General features: G+C 42.6%; 2 long non-coding RNA genes across 5 annotated transcripts in view; one reads left to right on the top strand and one right to left on the bottom strand.

The window, feature by feature from the left end:
- LOC122776048 overlaps nucleotides 1-5,043 on the bottom strand; it is a 32,503-nt gene extending 27,460 nt beyond the window's left edge. The window contains exons 1-2 of one of the 4 annotated variants that reach the window (XR_006361160.1): nucleotides 4,986-5,043; nucleotides 22-63 (exon numbers count right to left, since the gene is read on the bottom strand). This is a non-coding gene — a long non-coding RNA (uncharacterized LOC122776048). The other 3 variants (XR_006361159.1, XR_006361158.1, XR_006361157.1) reach the window with 3 other exon arrangements.
- A 298-nt stretch (nucleotides 5,044-5,341) lies between these two features.
- On the top strand, nucleotides 5,342-18,120 carry LOC122776049. The gene is made up of 2 exons (XR_006361163.1): nucleotides 5,342-5,406; nucleotides 17,267-18,120. It is a non-coding gene; the product is annotated as an uncharacterized LOC122776049 (long non-coding RNA).
- The last annotated feature ends 4,644 nt before the right edge of the window (nucleotides 18,121-22,764 follow it).

The raw sequence follows: 22,764 nt of genomic DNA on the forward strand, positions 1-22,764 counted from the left end.
TTAACTTAAAAAAGTACTCACAATGACTGTGTCATGATTGCTGTCCTCATTTCATTCATTGATCTGTTGGGTAAACAGAAAAAAAACAAAAAACATCGTCCGTAAAGGTGGAAAATGTAGTTAATTAAACCTAAGAATGAAGATTTCAAATGTGTTCCAGAGCTCAGACCTGTATCCTCTGTGTACCGTGAGCTCTTTCATTTAAGAGCTTATCACTACAAGTGAACCTGATCACAAAGGGACAGTCACTGATACCAGAGCAATTACAATGTACATGTCTAATCTCTTGCACAGCACTTAGAACCGTTTTAAAGGCCACTAGGGCAAACTGTAGAGTTTGCTTAACTGTTAGGTTGCAGTTTGGTCCATTTTACAGCCACTGGGGCAGAGGCCTGATTGTTAAGACCAGGGAAAGTAATCCCTTGAGTCAGGCCACTAAACCTGCTCTGTCCCTGTAACCATGGCAGCAGACAGGTAGTGTCTGGGTCACAGGGCAAACATGGCCAAGTTTTAGCACTGGCTGCCAGTTAAAAAAGCAAAAAGCAGCCTGGCGTGAATGCGCACACACACACATGCACACTGATCATTCACAACTGCTAACAAGTCTTAATGATGTTGCTTATCTGTGTGTAATCAAATGTTACAAATCTCAACACACACACACGCGGTTCAGGCGAAAGTCGACAGTTGACCCGAGACCTGCCATGACCACAGAGTGGTACCAGGTTTCAGTTAATGAAAAGTGCCACTGGATATTCAAGATGCTTAAACGTCAGCAGGTGCTAAATACATGAAGTGGCAGCAGCAGGTGAATGGAAAAAAAAGGTCCAGATTTGTTTTGTTTAAATTAAAATAGTGGTATGCTGGAAACATTGACTTTGATCATCCATATATTTGACAAAATTGAACGATTGAAAAGATCGATCTCTGTCACCAGACTGGACTGTCTAGTATGTCTATGTCATTGTTCTTTTGTTTATTATGCTCTCATCACTTCATTCCACTATTGCAATGCACTACAAGTGTAATCTAGGTTAGTAGTCAATAGTAAACACACACAAATAAGAAGCATTTCGGAGAATGATGCAACTTAGATCAAAAACACTGACATTTTGACATAAAAGGTGACAAATATGATATACTGGTGATGTGAATTTGTCACAAAGTACCAATTCAAAAGCCTAGACTTGACAGAAAAACCTGATCTCCCGTTGCCCGCTCACCATTTTACCAGCTCTGCCTCTCTCTTTTCAGTTGCTATGAGACACTCCAGCTGAAGCCAAGGCTTCCACAATTAATTACTTGAGGAACAAAAGCCAAAGCATTGGACAAAGCAGGGCAGACCAACTCAAACCAGCTCCCACTTAACACACACATCACACTTCGGAGTGCTACTGACGTACAAATGCTCAATCCAAGATGCGTCTGTCTTTGTTTTCTTCATTTCATTTTTACCAGTGGGACAAACTATAACAAATCAACAGGTGGGAGAGAATCAGCATAGGTCTTCTACATAAATATCCTTGTTGTTCGGTTGGTAAATAACAGCAAAGATAACCCAATATGTCTTCTGTGGTGAAGCTCTCACAGTGCAGCCTTTTTTGATGTATTTGGTGACGACTTAATAGGCGACACTGCACCATCCGTGCAACATCACCTGTCTCTGGCTTCCCAAAAATTCTGCTTTGCCAAATCATGAACCATCTCTTTTCTCTCCAGCCAATCAGATCGGAATCTCTGGCTGTTCTCATGCAAAGAAAGGAAGGGGAAGGCCAATGAGAAATGTCCCTCCTTTCCCTTGTACCCCACACACACACACACACACACACACACACACACACATGCACACACATGACAATCACTGTCTGAGAAATGCCAACGGACAAGCAATCAGTCATTGTAATTAGGCTGACTGCCATTCCCGAGCCTTCATAATTCAGGCTGGAGCTGGAGGACATAGGTAGTGAGAGCCCAGCTGCCAGCTGCAACAGCTCACCACTGGCTCAGGCAAACCTCAAAACAGGCCACTCCTCTCTTCTTTCTGCTCCTTCTCATGGGGGAACCAGTAGAATTACAAGGGGGCTGGTGGACTACAAAATTAAAAGTCCCCCCCCCTCCATCGCCCTCCCTTCCTCCTTGTCTACATCCCAAAACCGCTCCCTCTCCTACTTTCTTTCACTGCACTGCAGTTTTGTTCTCTAAACTGCTTGAGTGAGAAAGCAGATACCTTTTTTTTTTTTTTTTTTAAATGGCTTTTACAATGCGGAAGGGTCCTAATCTAAATGTACTAAACACGTCTATAAAAAGTAGACTAGTGTCGTTTTCCCCGTACAATTTTCATTGAAGATGCAAAGCTTACAGGGAGGTACTTTTCCACGGTGTTCCCAGGTGTGGAAACCGTGGATTTATAGTGCAGATATGGCTTGCTCTTTTTCTCTTTGGAATCAATGGATAAACAGGAAGATATGGCAGAATTGTGCAGAGATTTATTTGATTTGCGTACAGGCCGTGGTACAGTCAGAAACTGGCTTTGCCTGTTGTAAGGGACCTGAAGTTTTCTTGGCAGTGAAATGAAGAACTGCAAGTTCAGCCAAAATAGACAATGAAGCAGAATAGAGAAACATGCCAAATTGCTGGGGCAATTCAGTCCAGAGGCTCATTTTTCCAAAATGATTCACACTGAAAAGAAAAGCATTTCCCTGTCCTTAGATGAACTTAGTGTGCTTACTGTCAGCTTTACAAGGAAGCAGTGGAGGGAGGGGTGTGCACACTTAGTCTCACACACACACACACACACACACGCACATGTGCACTCACACACAGCCATCTCTGCAAATTCTCACAGTGGAATTAGGTCATGCACATAAAAGCCCTAAACACAAACACGGATACAAACATGCAGCACTTTAAGGAGACATTTACAAAGTCATGGGGGGAAACCACAAACAACAACTCCTTGCACGGAAACACCATAAACCCATAAAGACTTGGCTGAGCTTTGGCTCGTGCTGTAGATGCACAGTTTGCACTATATATCCACAGTGCATTGTCATTTTTAACATACTTTGTAATTTTCAGTGCAACACAGACTCGTTGTGTCCCGTCAGAGGCTGCTTTATGATCTCGTCCGGCTTAGCTGCCTGATCGTGTTCACCTGCTCCTTCTCCGCCCCCCCCTCGCGGGATGTCAGTCAACCATCTGCCGCAGCACAGCAAGTACACGATGCCTTGTCATCGTCTGTTGTACTGTACCGTACGGTGGCACAACATATCTCGACTCAACTTTGTAGATATTAACTTCTTCAGCCTCACAGTATAATTAGATCTGGCAGTGAGCAAACGTGAAGCGTTGTGCTACCAAAAGTAGATTAAAAACCCTTGTGTATGTTTTCACCAGGACTGTGCGTGTGCTTGAAATGATGCTGCTGCTGCTAGGAGTGACAGTAAATATCTGCACAGCTGTTTCATACAACAGATATAATATTAGATCTCCAAAAATAAAATAGGTGGAAAAAATCAGAAGGGGATCGAGGAAGCACATTCAAGAATACAAATACGTACTTGCCACAATAGAATGTTGACGTAATTGTCACTCCTAGTTCTGGGACCCTGCTGCTGACTCATCAGCTTATGCTCAGAACTCTTCAGTAGCTGCCTAACATTATTAATGATTCACACAACGTGCGTCCAGTGATCCGCACTCCACACACACAGTTATTCACTGATGAGCTCTACAAGCAATTAGGAAATGGGAAAAGAGAACACAGCCCAAAGCTGTGTGCACACAAATCCAGAGAGAAGCAAACAATAAGCAGGTCAGGCCACATCAAAATCCATCCAAAACTTCATGACGAGTACAGTGATCAGTGGCAGCATTTGGTAAGAGAAATATGACCATTCTGATGGCAGTGGCTGCAGAAATCTGTTTGACTTTATATCTATGTTTGTCCAGTTACATGAAAATAAATATAAAGATCCCCTATTCATCTTCAATTGACTTAAACGTATCTGATAAGACATGTTGTCATGCTGAAAGCAGACATTACCTGTTCTTTCTGACTCCATAAAAAACTGTGACTCTTTAACGGTTGTAAATGGAGCATATTAATTTTACCGTACCACCCGAACCACACAAGAAGATATTGCATCTCGTTACCAGTGTGTGATCTGAAGACACATTAAAGTAGTGTTAATGTGCTTGGTGTGGTCTAGTTTTGACAATTATTGTCGTAATATTTTATGTTTTTCATACTTTCTTACTCGGTGATCTCCCCGTAAAAAGGTCAGTCTGATCAAATAGTCTCATTTAGATCATTACATTACACGCCTGTCATTGCAATAAACCTTTCAACCATGCTTCATCTTTTAAAGCTGCACATCTTTCATTTGCAAAATATTAAAACAAAGTCCCAAGTTTGTGTTACTCCTGAAAGACCCTATTTTTTTTTTTTTTTACAGGCAGCAGACTAACATCTGCACTGCTGCAGGGATCTCATTTCAACCTGTGCTGTGGTTTTACTGATGTTTGCTCACAGTGAATGCATAAATTATATTCTTCCCAGTAGTTTCTCTTCTAATAACAGTGGACCTGTTGCCACGTGACACCGCCCAGTAAGGGTCACATGTCCAAACACAGACAAATGTGGTTTTCGGGCTGCACAAAGGACACAATAAACACATAAACAGAGGTCCTGATTTATCAATTACACTCCACATTTGAATTGCATGAGTCCTCAAGAAATGAAATGACATTGTTCAATGACATGACAATGTTGAACTGAATTTAGTTGTCTGTCATTGAACATCTCTCTGTCTTGTTTCTATGTAGAGCCGTGGGAATTTGGGAGTTACATTTAACACGATCATTATAATAATTCTGCCTTTTCCCACACGCCTCCTGTTGCGTGACTCTGTTTTTGACCTAAGAGATGAAGTTACACGTCGAATACGTGTCGCGGGACAAAGGGAAAGTTGGAGTGGACTCACCATAACAACGCACCATGTGCTCGGCACTTGTCTCCTCCGTGTATCCACAGCACAGGCGGCAGAAGTGGGCGCATGTATGACGGGTGATATTCCTCCGGCTGTGGAGAGCTGTTGTGTATTTGTTCGTTCAAAGTGAAGGTGGAGGCGGTTTTTGGTGCGAGTGTCACCGCCGCTCTACGTGTGTGTGTGTGTGTGTGTGTGTCACGCCACGCGAGAAAGTGATTCGAGGTATTATCTGCAAGGTGACGACTGCCGTGAGGACAGGATTATACACATCCCAGCGAAAGCTTCTCATCCGTCTCATCCGCTGCCGCAGGGCAGGCAGGCAGGCTGTCTGTCTGTCTGCCCGTCTGTCCCCACTAATATCCTGCGCGCGGCTGCAAAGCGAGTTTCACTCACACACTCTATGCATCAAGACTTGGTAAGTTATTGCCACCGCAGCAAAAACAAACAGCAAAGTTTCTGGACTGGTTTGTGTGGTGAGACAAACACATTTGTGTGAGCAGAGGTTTAGGGTCACAGCGTCGTTATGCCCACACACACACACACACACACACACACACAGTGTGAATCGTGTTACTTGGTCCAGTCTGGCTGCACGAGACAAATGAGAGTTAATATTTGATGTGAGAGGCCTGATCAATACCACATATCTGCTTTACTGCAGAGGTCTGAAACCTGACCTGCAGTTCTGCAGCATGCGTGCTATTAGATCATTGACTTTGATATGCAGGGTGAATGCACATGATTCATCACTGTCATGTTTAATCAGACTGAAACTGAAGTCCAGTCAAGTCAAGTCAACTTCATTTCTAATTCACATTTAAAATAAATATATAAACAACCAAGGTTGACTAAAGTGCTTTGCAGATTTAAAGGCACGGCCACATAAAGTAGGTATTGAACATAAAATCAATAAAACATAGAAGTAAAACAGTCAAATAGTGACATAATGGAATAGTGGAATGGTAAAAACGACATAGAAGTGTCCTGAAGTGAAGTCCAAGGAGAAAATGTTCAATGTTGGGGGGAGATTTAATTTCCATGGGGTAACTTGTTCCAAAGTTACAGAAAAGGCCCGTTGGCCTCGTGTTTTCAGTCAGGATTTTTGGCACATCTAAAAGCAGCCTGTTATTAGACCTCAGAGCTCGGGATGGAGCGTGAAGAAAAAGTTCCGAGAGGTATGATGGTGCCAAACCGTTAAGAGCTTTAAAAACCAACAATAACATTTTGAAGTCAATCCTAAAATGAATAGGAAGCCAGTGGAGAGAGCGCAACACAGGTGTAATGTGGGTTCTCTTCTTTGAAAGGGTGTTTATGAAATATCAAAGAAGTTTATGGGCAAGGAAAAATTTTGTGTTTAGATCTCATTTTGCCAGATGACAATTGGAAGTTTTTTGCCAATACAGACAATGGCAACAGCAGTATGTTGCACTAGAAAAGCTGGAGCGGTAGGAAGATTACTTACATTTTCAGCAGTTTGAGAGGATAAACTCTTACTTTTCCCCACCCACCCCTGCACTTCAGCTACACGAAATACATTAAAAAGAGGTAAAATAATAATCAACAACAACAAACTAAACCTAAAGTTATAATTATTTATGATTTATTATTGGTCATGGAAATGCTTTAATAATGTCTGTCTGAGTGTGAGCCGAACAGTGAATATCCACTAAACCTAATCTGGATATATATCTTAACCCTAATTTTTGTCCTCTTCTTGGCCCTGAACTTAACCTCAGTCCTATCCTGGTCTCTAATCCTAACCTCGTACTCTTTTTTTTGCTGCTCTGAGGATGTAAATGCACCAATTGAGAGCGTTTGTGCGTCTGTCAGGCAACAGAGCCGCAGTATACTTCGCTCTGTCGAGGAGAACGGTATCAATGCAAAATTTTGCAAATGTGGACGTGTGGGAGACAAAATATTGAAAAAAACACTGGTTTATATCTGTGAATTTGTTCTGTATTGCACCAGCCAGCCGCCCTAATTTCCAAAGATGCCCTCTGCGAGCATTGAGGTAAATGAGCGGAGGGTTTGTGTGCAGAATGCAAGCAGCTGCCTTCCAGCTGCAGAGAAGACACCGACATATTTTCATCATTTGTTGCATTTCAAGTATTTCTGGGAGATTGTTTGGTATACACGTCTCATTAGTAAGCTTAGCAGTTGAGCACCATATGTCCTCTGTGTATAGTGCACTTAAATAGTCACACTGCAAGTTTTCAGACTGACTGAGTGGCCTCGGGGATGTTTTAATAGGGACTTGAGCTATCACTCAGAATAACACTCACGGTATCCTAAGTTGCACCTGTTTGCTCGAACTCCTCTAAAGTACCGGACTTGACAGACAGTAAACACAGTCTGCAGTGACTTTTTATCCTGGCCACACAAACAACTTTCACCCGGCAACACAGTTTGCTCAGAAGCCAGGCCACTTAGGCTTCTCAATCGCTGCTATTAATACGAGCCGCCTCTCACACTGGCGTGACTCATGTTTCTGTGAAGCCTTGCCGAAATTCATGATCATTCTGGTCCTGGTGCACTGCCATGGCACAAGCAATGCAACCTTGTTGACCCCATACTGCATAGAGACAAGGGTAATGAGATTAGCCGTGCATGAGTGTGAGCGTCGTTTGTGACGTGTCCTCTTGTGACTGTGCGTGCACAGACTTCGTGCTCTACAGATCATGTGACAAAACTACCGCAGCTCAGAGAGCGAGGATTACAGGGCAGGGTGACTGGGTTCACAGAGCATTAAGGGCTCAGGGCAAGAGTTAGACACCATCGGCTTCTGCCAAATGAAATGACATAAAATTCCTGACTGTTTCCACAATGGCCTTCCTGACTCCTAATGGTTACATTCTGTTATATTGCACGGGGAATAATGGTTCAGTTCTAGGCTGTGTTTTAAAGGCAAGTTGTATTTCAGTGTTTGTAAAGTCTCCCTTACTGTGAGAGTGTGTCCACAACTGATCAGCTTCGGGATAAATTTCACTGTTTGGATTTGTGCCTTATGAGTTTCTCACTCTGTTGTGATTTCCTGGATGTGTTTTATGAACTTTCTGTTCCCATTTCAGGACCAGCACGTCTAGCACTTGGTTGCAACATGGTTGTGCCTATTTTGTATCTGGTCCTTTTGAGTTTCCATATATTGCTTTTTGTGAGTATCAATAAAGTAACAGATTAAAGTGTGTGTTAAAAATCTCTTTCTGACTGCTGGAGGAGCCCCACACACGTGCGCCCACAGCTGGTTTCCCGCCTACATTCCCGCCTTCTCTCTTGTCATTCCACGGCGGCACGTTGTTTCATGTGCAAACACACTAACTTGTGACGAGCAAAGCAGTTGTTTTCAGTGTCTTGAATCATCGGAGTCAGTTAATTAAAAAAGATTGGTTCAGCACTTCCTGCATGACAGGAGCACAGACTCTTTCTGCCACAGTCACTGAATTAAAATACGGCGGAAGGGGCTCATGATCACCGGCTTTCGGCAGTGCTGTCACTAAATACACCAGACATGTTTTCAGGATTTTTAAGTCTTTTCAACTGATATGCAGTTCGGCATTGTTCGGTTTGATTCCTGTGCCGGTCGTCGCCCTCATGACTCTTCCAGTGCCGAAACTCTGCCAGTCGTTGTCTGACACAGTCTGTTGATGTCACATTTTAGTATTGGCTCAGCTTGCTTGGAACCTCACCAGAGCAGGTACTAAAAAAGTACTAAGTACTATCAGGTACTATTGCTAATGGAAAAGCAAAAAAAAAACCAAGTGTATGTATAGTGGAAAAGCGCCATTTCTCTAATTTGACTGTAAAAAGTCTTATTGCCTCTGCCTGGCCCCACTCTGCTGCTATATACACTCAAATGCTCCCTCTGATAGTTTTGCTTGACAGAGCCTGTTTTTGAGTCAATGACACAGAATACACATAATGTTACATCATTTCTGTTCACAAAGAATAATAATATCACCAACAACAAAAATTATTAAAAGCTATGCACTGCAATGATATACCACCGATGTGGCTGTATGTCAAGGTGAACAAGTATAAGCATGCGCTGTACAATTTACCCCACACAGTTGAACAGCATCAAGCATTAAGGGAGTTGCTGTTGGTCTTCAGATGTCTTGTTGGACAGAGAGCATTTGTGGACCACAGACATGGTTCCACACAGAGAAGCTCCACTAACTTTTTGCCCTCAACACCCACCCGTCTGGCAGCTCCAGACACTGACTGCAGAACAAAGACACAACTGTGACTCCGCTTGTTAAATCAAATCACTTCTGTTGACTTGATGTTAAGCGGACTTCTGCTCTGCCTCAGTACTTTGATTAATCACATGCTGACCACTGGATCAGAGCAGTCACACTAGATTCAGCCAAATTTAGCTTTGTCTCACCAGTGGACATGATAGTCAGTGTTGTGTATGTCAGGCAGGCCTTTCATGCTGCATCATAGGGGGATTTCCTGACGGAGTGCAAGGAGAATGAGCCCGGTTCACGCCACTGAAGCCACGAGATGATTTTCGCATATTCTGATCCATGTGAATACTCAAGGAATCCACATTTCTTCGTTTTGGTTACGTCAGCTCCTCATTTTCAGTGTGCTACCTTTTATTTGAAATGTGTATATATATATATATATATATATATATAAAAAAAATCTAAACAAATATGACATATTCTGTTGCAATATTCAAAATATTAAACTCTAAAATTGACCATAGTTGTATGTGACCCTGTGATGGACTGGCGACCTGTCCAGCATGTACCCCGCCTTTCACCCTATGTCGGCTGAGATTGTTAGAAGATGAGTGAGAGTGAGTGAATATAGTTTACGCACAATAATGGATGATTTGTTTTTCTCACCAGGACAACTGCTCTTGGTCTCCGCCCTCTTTAGGTCCACATTATGTGAAAAAGGTTTGTTTTAATCCAAAGTCTCTCTAACAGTTTAAGGACCCAGAATCCTCACACTGTCTCTATATTTTGCCTCACACAATGAATCTCTTATGCTGCTTGATCAAGAGTCCAGACAAAACATGTTTGCAAATGCAAAACCACTTGATATTTAGATTAAGGATTACGACTTACTTGCCTTCTTTCAAATTCAATGGAGTTTGCCATGATCCATGAGAATGTGAATTCCAGCTCTGGGGTAAAGCAATGAGGTGGCCCGTGACTGTGGTGAGATGTTTTGCTTGAATGCTCTTTGACCTAAGACTGTCTGGAGGCTCTCTGCACACTAAGCCATGCTTATTTGTCAACAGAATGCTATGCTGAAGTTCTCCATGCTCACCATCTACCCTCTGAATACGGCGTCTTTGCACAAAGAGACCATTCTCACTGGTGTTTGGACTGCATTTCTGCATTCTATGTGTGTTATGTTATGAACACCCCCATTTGCTTTGAGGTGACAAATACTACCACATTTGTTTTGCATAAAGCATGCATGTATTAGTGAATTGAGCAATGTCTGTTGGGAGTGAGTGACAAGTATACGTAAAGGCTGAACATAGTAGTTTTTTTTTGTGTCTGGATCAACTGCACTAATAATACACCCTCTAAAATCCTGCATAAAATCAAACAAGTCTGTAAAATTAAATCTGGCAGCAGACCTCAAACTCTTGGCCATCAGTAACTCACAATGTTCAAGCTCACGTTGTCCCCTGTGCTAGTCTGTTAACTTTCAGAGTTAGCTCCTCAAGAAAACATGTTCATTAAATTCCCAGCAGGAGTCTCCATATAGGCTTCACCCTGTCATTGACAGATGCATGAATGACTCAATATGCGTCTGGATTTGTAACCTGCGAGGGCTTAAGGAAAAGCCAGGGAGACAATGGCAACTGAGGCAAAGCCGCAGTGCCTCCAGTCTAAACAAAATCTCATTGTTCCTGTTTTCCACAGTTAGGGGGTTAGACATTCCCTCGCCTCCCCGCCCCATAAGACTCCCAGAACCTTAGTCCGCTGTCCACTCCGGTCTCTGTGCTCCACCAGCTCTGAGGGCTGTTCGTGTGGCTAGTAATTAAACAGGGCTGCCTCTCAGTTTCTGCAGCTCCATGGGGGCGGGGATCTCTCTCCGTGAAATGTACTCCTCTCATTCTGAGTCCAGATGGCAGTTGATGAGGGATTATCTGCTGGTAGAGACGTGGCATACACCCCACCATAATCTTCAATTAGTTCAGTTCACGTTGATATGCGGGGCGGACCTGCCACTACCTTTCCCACACCTTCACGCCACGTTGATGTCTACAGACATTTTTTGACAAGGAGAAGAAATAATCTTCAGATGCCATCATTTTATTTTTGGACAAATATAAATAATTAGACTCAAATCTAACTTGTTTTTGCCAGTTGACATACGTATGGGGGAAATAATCCTTTCTTTTTATTATAATGTCGTAGATTTACGTATATGCCTAATCCAGCACTTTAGAGGCCCCTTTGTATTCCTGTGTAGTCCAAAAAAAGAGCACAAATTGAGTAGGAAGAAGTTCCATCTTGGTCTCCAATGACTTTGGGGCAGACAAGCCAATGATTTCTTGGCAGGTTGCTTCAGGTAACTGTTGCACTGAATGGTGAACAGTCACTTCAGCGTTGGTTCATGTGCTCCCTGGAGCAGGTTTCTCTCTTCTGACCTGTCGCCCCGTTCGCTGCTGCTGAAAACCACAACGTAATGCTTCCACCACCATGCTTCACCACTGGGACATTATTATTCAGGTGATAAGTGGAGTCTGGTGCTTGCCAGACCGTGTTTTGGTGTTTGGCCTGAGGGGTTTGTCTCATAAGGTCAGAGAATATCCTTCCACATGCTCTCGAAATCATTAAAATGACATATGACAAACTTCAAGTGGCCTGTCATGTGCCTTTGGCTTCTGTCTGGTCACTCGATCACGAAGGCCTGATTAGTGGAGTGCTGCTGAGAGGGTCCTCTTTCCAGTAGATTCTACCATGTCTGCAGTGTACACGTGAAGCTCTGTTACAGTGATTGTTAGCCCCTCGCCTGCTCACTCAGTTTCTTTCTTCTCACATTGTCATTATAGGTCATCAGGATTGCAAACGTACCCATTGACAACAGAATGTACGTGGTGTTTGCAAAAAAAAAAAGTGACTGTTCATCTTATCAAGAATAAATGGAAATAACACATGGAAAAGACATATCCAGCCACACTACACCACATGCTAAAATGGCTCATGTTACTTTGCAGCAGTTATCCACCAACTCTCTGAGGTAAATCCATAAAACAAGCATACTTTACACTCATCAGTGCTCTGTTCCTCATAGTCTTGGTTCATTTGCTGTTTAAACAACTGAAATTTCAGAAGGCGTGTCTCAGATTACGCAAGAGAAAAGCCTGATTTAAAAAAACAATTCGGCGACTGGATGAAACACAACACTTGAGCACATACACAGTTGGAGTATCGCACTTTAGCTCGTTGAATCCATATCTTCTGTGAGAACATAATGATCGCACATTTAACGCTCATTTGTAGCTGATTATTAGTTATATGAAAATATCCAATTATAATAATCAGGCTGCAAATCTTTTCATCACGTTTTCAAGTGCAAACCATTGAGGCCACACCTACATCTGCTGCAATTGGTCTTTTATCTGGCAAAGCAACTTCTGGGGGTTTGCACGTAACTGTGAAACGTGCAAATCATCACACTGAACTTAATTACATAATTTATTTTAATGATATGTGTCTAGAAATACTGTACAGAGCTCCACCTACATCTACACACATATGTTTGAATGTGGATAAATACATTCAGCTGCATATGTTTAAGCTCTTGATGTAAATATGTCGAGCAAAGTCAGCTACGGACTTTTTACAGGAGGCAGATTTATTCCCAATAAGATAATTTGCTCTCTCATCATCCTCTTCTTCCTCGCATATACTTCAGACATTGGTATAGCAGAAATCGATCAAGATGGAGAGCGATAAGGTGGCTCTAATTATTATTATATAATGTATTTTATTTTTTTATTTGTCTCATTTTATCTGCACTCCAGCTCCACTCTGATCACATACCCTGGTTTATACAGTAGAACAGTAGGGCGACCGCGTACCACTTGTGGTACACGTACCACAGTTTGAGAACCATGGGTCTACACTACACTACGTCTGTCTGTGTATACATTTTGTTTTCTCCTTATCGTGGGATAATTACTGGTTTGTAGGTCTGTCAATTGAACAGTTTAGACCCTGTTGTGCACCACATCGACATTATAAAATACAATGGAGGGCATTGGCTGCGACTGCTAGTCTTGTGCTTCTGCAGTAACAGCCACTGTGTCTGCAATGCTCTTACAGAAAATAATATCGCGCCTGCGGTACTCAAAAGTTACTTCAAAAAGTGCGGATTATGCTTCAAGATGTCTACAGCTGAAAATCAGTTGAGAACTTTTAATCTTGGGGAGGCAGCTTGTTAAATAGCCACTTTGCTATGATTTCATGAACTGATTCAGTCTAATGGAATTCATGCGCTTTATTTCCAGAAGCAAAAATATCAGTCAAATGTGGAAAATCACAGGGCATTACTGCACATATCCTTGTGACCATACGTCTATCACACAGTGCAGATAACAGTTTGCAAACTGTGCCCATGATAAGTTGTTATTTTAAATCAAATATGCACGTCAATCCCATAGTTAAGTTCAAATTCACTCATCATGACAACATAAAAAAATGCAAAAGCACAACAAAGAATCATCTTTGCAAGCTCCGTTGCAAACTGTTTTGCCGGCAGTTTAGCTTAAGGTGCATTTCAGGTCACGTTATATTATGATAGGAGGCGTAAATCCACAGCAACACCCATGGGGTGAGTCACATTCATGTGGAGAAGGGTCATCTCAGGTAAAGCAATCATGCGCGTTCCCTTGGCGCTTCCTCCTATTATGTCTGTCAAAAGCTAGCCCATATGCTGTGTTCTGCAAGAAAACCAGCCGACACTGACACGAGGCCAGAAATACTGTGACACAAACAAGTTGCAGGATTTGTCCTCGGTTTACCTGTGACCTGCATTTTAAGGACAAGTCTGAAAGGATAAGTGTTTTTTGTAGACGTGTGTATGTGTGCCTTGTTTGTTTTCCTTGGGAGCGCAGTGATAGGGTTAGAAAGCCTGGCTGACGTGCCCTAACAAGATATGGGGCAGGCCTCGATAACACACTCAGATGATCTGCCTATTTTAGGTCATGGAACTGAATGAACCAGCTCTCCCCAGCCGGTGCGGATGAAAAGCATTTGGCTGAAGATACTGACATCAAAATACAGCGAGGGTCTTTTATTCATACAAACGCATATAACAGAAATAAAATGTATGTACGTGGTAGTCAGTCTGTGCAAATACTGTGTGTCTCTGTGTGGCATGTCCAAGTGCACAAGTGAGTTTTGCATGTGGCATCTAATGTTTACCTCATGTGGCCTGGCCCTGTTGTTTTGTTGGGGCATTACTGCATCTGATTCCTGCCTGTGCTTTTGGATGGTTTCCATTTAAAGGATTTTTTTTTTTTTTTTCCCCTCCGGCTGACCCAAAAGTTCTTTTGTCAATTCAGACTCTCTGTTGGGCCATCCCCACAGCACTGATGCGGTTCTCTTGCTCACCACGGCATGTGTTATTCATCGCATTTTGTCATGAGCTGTCAAAAGCAGCCATGACAAATGCCGCTTTGCTGTTTATGAAACGGCCGTGTTGGCCTCACACTTCAAACCACCATTATCATCTGCAGTTGACTGCCAGTGCTGTGAAATGAAGCTGAGAACACATAGGAAAGGCATTAGTATAATTAACGGCTGGACGGCTGGGGATTAATCACAGAAAAACATACTCTCTTTTCTTGACAAAGATCTTAAAAGACAGAGCAGTCAACATCTGTCACTGCATAATACAACCGCTGTATATCTCTTACACCACCCACTGCTCCCAGAGGTTACAAATATGTATTGTCCGTGTCCATGGACAGAATAATTGCTTCCTTTGTGGTAGGGAGCTCAATGGTCAGGCCAGGTCAAGGATCTTTAAGAGGTGTATGACTGTAAAAAAAAATACTGTATGTGTGGAAAAGACAACAGGACTCATTCATAAGAATGCTTTTTGTGGAAGCATGTGCAGCACATCTTCCTGTAAACCATGCTCCACTAGTTGAGATCCAAACCTCCCAGGATCTTGGTTTTGTTATTGCATCTGAAAAGCTCCCAAGTCTGGTGTGGAGCCTGTTCGGACAAAGCCGTCCCTCTGTCACAGAGCTGAGCTGAAGATATTTCAGCTGCTCCACTGGAGACAGCTCTGTCCCCTCTCTGCGTCACTCCTCCCTCCCCTTCACCCCTCCCACCCCTTCCTCGCTCAGGCTGAATCAGCACCCTGGGCGCCCCCATCCCGTGTGTTGCTTTGCAATGGTATCACCACAGCTTTGCTTGCATCACGGACAGAGCTCTCTCTCTCTCTCTACCCCCAATGATGGAGCTATGAATTTGAAACAGCCGTGAAAAAAGTTTTACTCGTCAAAAAAAAAACCCACAATAAATCATAAAAGAGCACATGAAGGCCCTCTGTAATATTTTCTCAGTCTTGCACTGATTCTAACTTTTAAAAGGCATCTGTATTTACTTTGGATGTGTGAAGAGAGCAGGCTATTTGTCTTAATTAAAAACATCGGCAAATAATTAATTCAAACTCTGGGTGATAAGTTGACATGAAGCAATAGAAGGAGAACGGTGTAAATTGGCACACTTTTTGAATATTACTTGGCGAACTTGCATTTGACCCACATGATTAGAAGGGAACTGGAGCTGCGGAGTTTACACAGGCAGAGCTGAGCAGTTTAAGACTCTGGAGTCTGCTCTGTGAGAAGGTGCAAACTGGTCTGGATCCAGCAAACACTGATTGTACATGGGTAGGAAACGTGGCGCACACTCAGTCACTATAATTTACTGGGTCAGTGGCCCTTGATTCGTATCTTTCCCCCGAATCTTGGAGGCTTTTGAGGGAAAAGATAATCTAATTAGTAGCAGTATATTATCTGGCTGTAACTTCAGGATGCTTGCTGACATGTGAAGAAAAACCAGATGGCGAAATGTGAAGCAACAAGAGAGCATGAAATAAAATTTAATGACAGAAATTATACTCTAACTTGTCTACCATGCCCTTGTATAAGTCACGGGTTGTATTTTTTTTGGGCCATTATTTCTACCAGTTCCCTCTCGTTGCACAGTTCCACACATCTCTATTGCTATTAGGTGCGATGGTGGAAAACCACAAGAGGTCAGGTGATCAGATGGATTGCAAACAAGCCAGTGATATGATAAGATTATCCTTATTTGCATGGTAAATTTAAAATTGGCCAGCGTTAGAAAAATTGGTATAATAATTCCCACAAATTATAAATTTGTGAACAGTACAGTGTGATTAAGATGGTCAGTCTCTGTTATTTGATTTCCTGTCAGAAATCCTTACTAAACCTGTTCAATTATATATCTAAAATCCTTAAAAAGTGGTGACAGGCTGGTTATATTAATCTAAAAGATGAAATTATAGCTGGGTATAACACATTCTGTAAAAAGAACAGTTTTACTTGAGGGCAATTTATGTTAATGATAATGACTGGCTGCACACGTTCTATGTTTACCGTAATGAATGGATATTCACTGTACTTCACTGATGTTATTTCACAAATGTAGGTCAGTAGCACAGAGGAGGTGTTCATAGTAGAATTCATTTCTAGTTTTAGGGCATTTGTGAACATAGAATTGAATGTAGATCCATCAGACTTGTTCAGTTGTTGCAAAAAGGATGGAGGAAGTAAGCAGTCCTTTCTCTGTTCTTTTCTATACCTAAGCCAAAGTCCAAAAAGCTCGTACTCCTACGCAGAAGTGTGGTAACCAGCAGGCTGTGGTTCCAACGGCAGGTCCTTAAACCAATGCAGGATACTGATTAAAAACACACACAATCATGGACATGAATGGCATTTCCTCACAAGGGAATAATCAGATAATTGAGGGCATTTGTAATTGTTATTCCGTTTCTATAAGCAGCGTTTACTGCTATATGTTCCAGATTTTTAATGTCAGTCCACACACTATGAGAGGAGACAGCTTTGACGATTAATTCTGGAGGAGAGTGGCCAAAGGTTGTTTATAATTATATTGACCATTTACATATGTTTGATGTTTAAGTGCCTTCTGCTACATGCTAAAACAGAACCCGGTGCCATAATGCACTTTGACTCAGAGACGTATGCACAATGTACATCTTTGATCAAGCTCTTTTTTTTTTCTGTTGCTGTACAGTGATCCACCTGGTGAGACTGGGAGCACAGCGTGTCGGAGCCAGACACTGTTTCAATCACATGGCAAGCCGGAATTGGAGGAGATGTGTTCCTAAGAAAATCAGAGAGCTGTGTGCAATCAAGAGTCTCCTTCTCCCCGCTTTACACATTCACTAACACACACGTACATGCGATCCAGTTGGCAATCCAATCCACTGTTATGTTGGCTGCGGTCAGGAAGTGCTAATGAAGTTATTAATGATATTCATATGTGCAGTGGCGTGCAATCGGGGGGGGGAGGGGACCAGGCCTCCTTAAGCCAGCTGGTCGATGTGTTAAATTCATGATAATCAATAAAGTGGGGAAGTGAGAGGAGGAGACTTTCACTTATAAATAAACAGACGGATACAGATGATGCAGGCAAAAACATAGGATAACAAAGGAACTGCTGCTTTCCATTAACAGATTGGTGGTCAGTCCAAGTCCTAAGATCATCCACAGAGTAGGGACGCTCTGTTATCGCAGCAATTGTTAAACTCAGCAATTAAGATGGCGGAGGGACTGGGAGACAGTCAGTCCTCAGCTCCATGCTCCACTACAAGGGCTGCATGAAGTAAGGACCTCCTTCTCACTGCGGCCTCACTGGTTGTCTAACGACTCCCTCTGCTGGATGTCCACGTTGATCAGAGTCACGGGCCGTCTCATCGGCTTATCTGATTTCTGTGAGGTTTTATTCTCTACAGCTCCACAATCAGTCTGTCTTTCTAACATGATTTAATTAATACAATTTTGAATCCTTAAAAAACTGCTTTCCGAGTGCATGTTTCTATTCAGTGGTCATATGATTTAAAAAAATAAATAAAAAATGACACAGGACCCTTTCGTCAGACCTTGTGTTGCATACTCTGTCTCCATCTACTGGAAGGACTCGGCTGACACTCTGTTTTACACGTTCATGCCAGTGTCTGTCAACGACAGGTAATCATAAAGGCATCAAACTGTGGTTTTATAGGCACCAGATAATACAAATTTAGGATTAAACTTTTTTTTTTAGCCAAGCAATATTGAGAAATATTGCACCTGGCACCATATTTCTTGTCAGAACAGGAAAATAATCTTCTTCAAAAACACATCACAAGATGAACAATGAAACGTGAAATATTGTTTCACACATTTCACACATAGGTTACACAGTCCCGGGCTGAATTTGACATATTGCTCTAATTTATTATACCACACGCAGATGGGCAGAGATTCCCAAAGACATCACCATTCGAATGGATTCCTGATGACAGCGGTCAAATCTGAATTTCATACAGGATTGCCAGGAACCAACCACCCATTAACCACCAATATATCCCTCAATATATTTAATCACTTGGTTATGAATGATTTATCTCTCCGACAGCAAGCGGCGCCAGCACTGTGCACACTGGGGAGCCATTATTACATTCAAGCTAAATAAAGACAAACAAAAAAGCTAATTTATTGCTGTTGTGTACCTTTGGTAAATAAAGAGGAATTATGGCTTTTGCCATCTGCCACTGCCTGTGCACTTTCTTTGTTTCTGCATTTCTGCCAACAAGCATTTCCATCAAATTCCTCTAGATTCCAGTAAGTGGTATGAGACAACTTTCCTAGCCTTAACTGGAAATCTGTCTTTGGGGTGCAAGATTATAACCTCTCCAAACCGCTGGTCAGTGGAAAAGTCCTAATCCACTCATAGGCCAACCACTCCCAAGTGTAATATTGGCTCCATGAGATATGGAGGTGGCGGATTTGACCAAATACAAATAATTTGTATGAAGAATAAAATAAATACTGCAAAGAATGGTGTGTGCGTGTGTGTGTGTGTGTGGAGAACAGAGGAACATTTTGGGCTCTGTTTTCCTTCAGTCACTTTCAGTTATGCTACAGCTGAATTCAAAGGCAATAAAATGCTGTGGCCCCTTCTGATTATCCTGGAAATCTGTGCAGTGTCCTAGACACTGAATCATTATATTTGTAACTAATTCCAACCACTTCAACTACAGTACAAAGTCTTTATAATGTCAGCCACTTAAAAGGCTTTCATACAACCATAGTGATGACATTTCTCACAATGCGCAATACAATGGCCTCTTATCAGAGGCTGCTGATGATTACTGATATTCTTGCACTTGGCCTTATTGTTTTGAGTCAGATCAAACAAAGGATACACTATGTCATTCTCTGAAATAATGTATGAAATGCATCAGCTTTATTTTGTAAAGGGTTTTACACTCTGACCAAACAAATCATTGTCATGCCAGTGGAGGATGATGTTGTCATCTTCACCCAAAACCCTGACAGACAGAAGACTGCACTGTGAAGGACAAGAGCAAGACACAGTAAGAGGAAGAAAGGAGAAAGTGTCCTTTGACCTCTGCTGTGAAACCTCTGTTTGCAGTTCCAGTGGACTCAAGTCTGCTAGCAGGGAGCTCTGGGTTTGGCAGCACTGGCTGTCACTCTTCTGCCTCAGCGGAAATGTCTTCTTCCTGCTTGAGGGCAGACACCCAGACCGACAGACAGACAAACCGCAGGCAACCCAGAGCAGTGGAGTTGAAATAGCAGTCACTTCTCGCAGGAAGTCGTTGCACACTGAGATGCACCACTGCTCAGACACAACAAAGTGGCTTATAAGCGAGCACAACACACGCAGGGAAAAAAGTGCGGGGTTAACCAGAGGCCAGGAGCCGGACGAGAGTTGAAACAGAGTGCGTGTTGACTGTGCTTTCAGATTGTGCAGTTCATGTCTTTGGAGGGGCTCGGAAAGAAGAAGAAAGTCGAAGTCAACAATCTTAATAGAAAAATGGTCTCAGATAATGTATTCATAAGGACTTCATTTCTTCCTTGGGAAAAAAGAAAATATACACTCATAAAAGCCTCTGGCAGTCTGTTTGTCCTTGGTAACACATGTGATGGTATGCAAACTGATAGTTGGGAGCTGTCAGTGTGTCTGGACCGGTGTCACCAGGACGACGTCTTATGTGCTTATTGTCCTTGACAATTTAAGTGTTTCTCACTGTGACCCTCCCGAACCCAGAATAATTTTACTCTTGCTTTCCCTTTGGTTTGGCTGTCCCCCTGTCCACTGTCCAGCGTCTAGGAACAACAAGAACCTCTCCCTGACCCAGTTTAGATCAGTCAGATTACTGTTGTGGCGTCAAACAGGCAAACAAGCAGTGTGTGTGGCTGTGTAACGGATCCATCTAAACATTCCTTTGTGTACGTGAGGCCCCCGCGAGGTTCAGTGTGCAGCCGACACAACAAAGAGAACCTGTGTTTGACGGACTGCCCGATGCCAGGCCCTTCCCAAGGCTGACAGGAGCTCAGGACACTATGAACCCACCTGTGGGTGAATAGCAAACTTACTGTAGAGTCAGCACACACATGCACACAGATTCTATCTTTCTTTCTTTCTTTCTTTCTTTCTTTTTTTCTTTACTTACTGGTGCACACATGTGATAATTTGTAGGCTACTAATCCACATCACACATCGTCTTCAATGGGTGCGACATAAAAAAGAAAACAAAAACTGTTGCAAAACTGTTGCTCATCTGTGCTCATCACATTAACAACAGATGGCTGATACACATCACACCAGAGCTTTCAGCTTTTCCTCGGTCGACGTAAATGTGCTGAAGTGATTTCATGTTCTGTTCTACAGCGCCCACGTACTGTAAACTCCACATGCTTTGGAGCACCGTGAGGTGTGAGTGAAAGTTCAGGAAAGTCAGGTGAGCCTACAGTTGTTGACTTATTGCTATTTTAGATGCCTTGGAAATAGAGAAAAACTAACTTTTCTTTTTTCGTACTTTATTTTAAACCTAGAGAAAGAAATAACTATGGATAACACAGAATCTTGGCATGTGCGATGATACGATTTGAAGGATGATTGGTCAAACTAAGTACTCCTTTATATCAACAGCAAATCTAGCTTAAATATCACTTCACGTCAGCCGCCCTGAAAAGGCAACGCTGCGAGGAAATACTTTTGTGCCATTTTTTAATACCACAGTCTATCACGATGATATTATTACACCCCTTTATACAGCTGCCAAGCCATCAGTGAGCAGGAGTGAATGCCACAGATGGCCTTTACATAGGCCTACTGCATATCCAGTGTTTGATGTCAGGATGGTATGTAAAGACACTCTGACGGTGCCAAAACAGGAAAACCACATTCTTATATCCAAACATATCAGGCCATTGGTATAGAAAACCTCAATCGAGCAAATGCAAAGCTGAAGATAAACAGCGTGGATGTCTTGAATAGAATGGCATTTGGCGAGGCAGAGAGCAAAGAGAGTTTAGACGTTCGGCTGATGGACTCATCCAGAGTGTGATTTACGTTCAGTTCAGTCATCATGCAGGATAATTCAATTCTGGGAAAATGAAAAACAAACAACAATAAGGCCTGTTCCTTTTCAAGCTGCTCTGATTTCAATATAACACATGTAATGTGTGATGTGATTTAAGACAATGAGAGCGTTTGCTCTTTTTGAACGTGCCTTGGTTCATTTCTTAGAAAACAATCAGTCTGGCATTCTTTTTTTTTTATATATCTTATAAGAGAGCAACGATTGACAGTGAGGACAGCGTGTACCAGCATCTTCCTGCAAGTTTGTCTTTGTCACTGCCATTGCTAAAAGGAAGGAAATAGTGCATGACTAATATCTTGATGACCCCGATTGGAATGCCAAAACATTATCAGGTGAAAGCAGAAAGCAAAATGTATCAGGGACAAACTGTATCAGGTGTGTTTCTGAAACTCTAGTTGATTTCTCAGTGAACTTGGCCTTTGTTTTCTGAGCGTGACCTGAGGCCAAGCCTTCCCGGCTTGTGTGCATCCTGACAAAAGCAAGCCTCAGAGTGTGCTTGAATGGCGAGGCGGCTGGAAACGCAGGCTATTTGAGCGAGGTGCAGTGCAAACACACACACAGTGCATGGATCATTGTGTGCGACAGAGACGAGAGCGAATGACCCACTCGCACCGCAAACACTCCCAGCTGTTCAGAGCGAGGTGAGCATGTGTCTATGTGTGTGTGTGTGTGTGTGCGCGCGGGTGTGCATGTATGTGCGTGTGCCCATGCAATTGTGCCCACGATAGCGGCGGTCAGATACAAACATGGGGCCACGCCTTAAGTCAATGCTCTGTGTTTAGCTTTCACAGGTATGTAAACTCCAACACCAAGGCATGCATTTGATGTACCTGCAAAGTTTACCCAAAAGGGGGGGGAGGGAGGTTAATACCTTATTCAGTTTTGCAATGTTACTCATATTCCTGCCCGTTGAGTCAAAACATGCTCAGGACATTCACTAATAGCTCTCAGTGCTGGAATCAATGATGCAAGACAGTTATTAAAAATTCTATAGCCCATGTTGGGATACTGAGAGCACTCGTAAAGTGAACCTCAAACTTACAGTTTTATGCACTCTATGCTTTATTAATGCCTTTTTGCATACCCAAGCTGCCCTCTTGAAAATAAAACAGCAATT

Source organism: Solea senegalensis, linkage group LG10 (assembly GCF_019176455.1).
Source record: "Solea senegalensis isolate Sse05_10M linkage group LG10, IFAPA_SoseM_1, whole genome shotgun sequence".
In the NCBI taxonomy this organism is placed as follows: domain Eukaryota; kingdom Metazoa; phylum Chordata; class Actinopteri; order Pleuronectiformes; family Soleidae; genus Solea; species Solea senegalensis.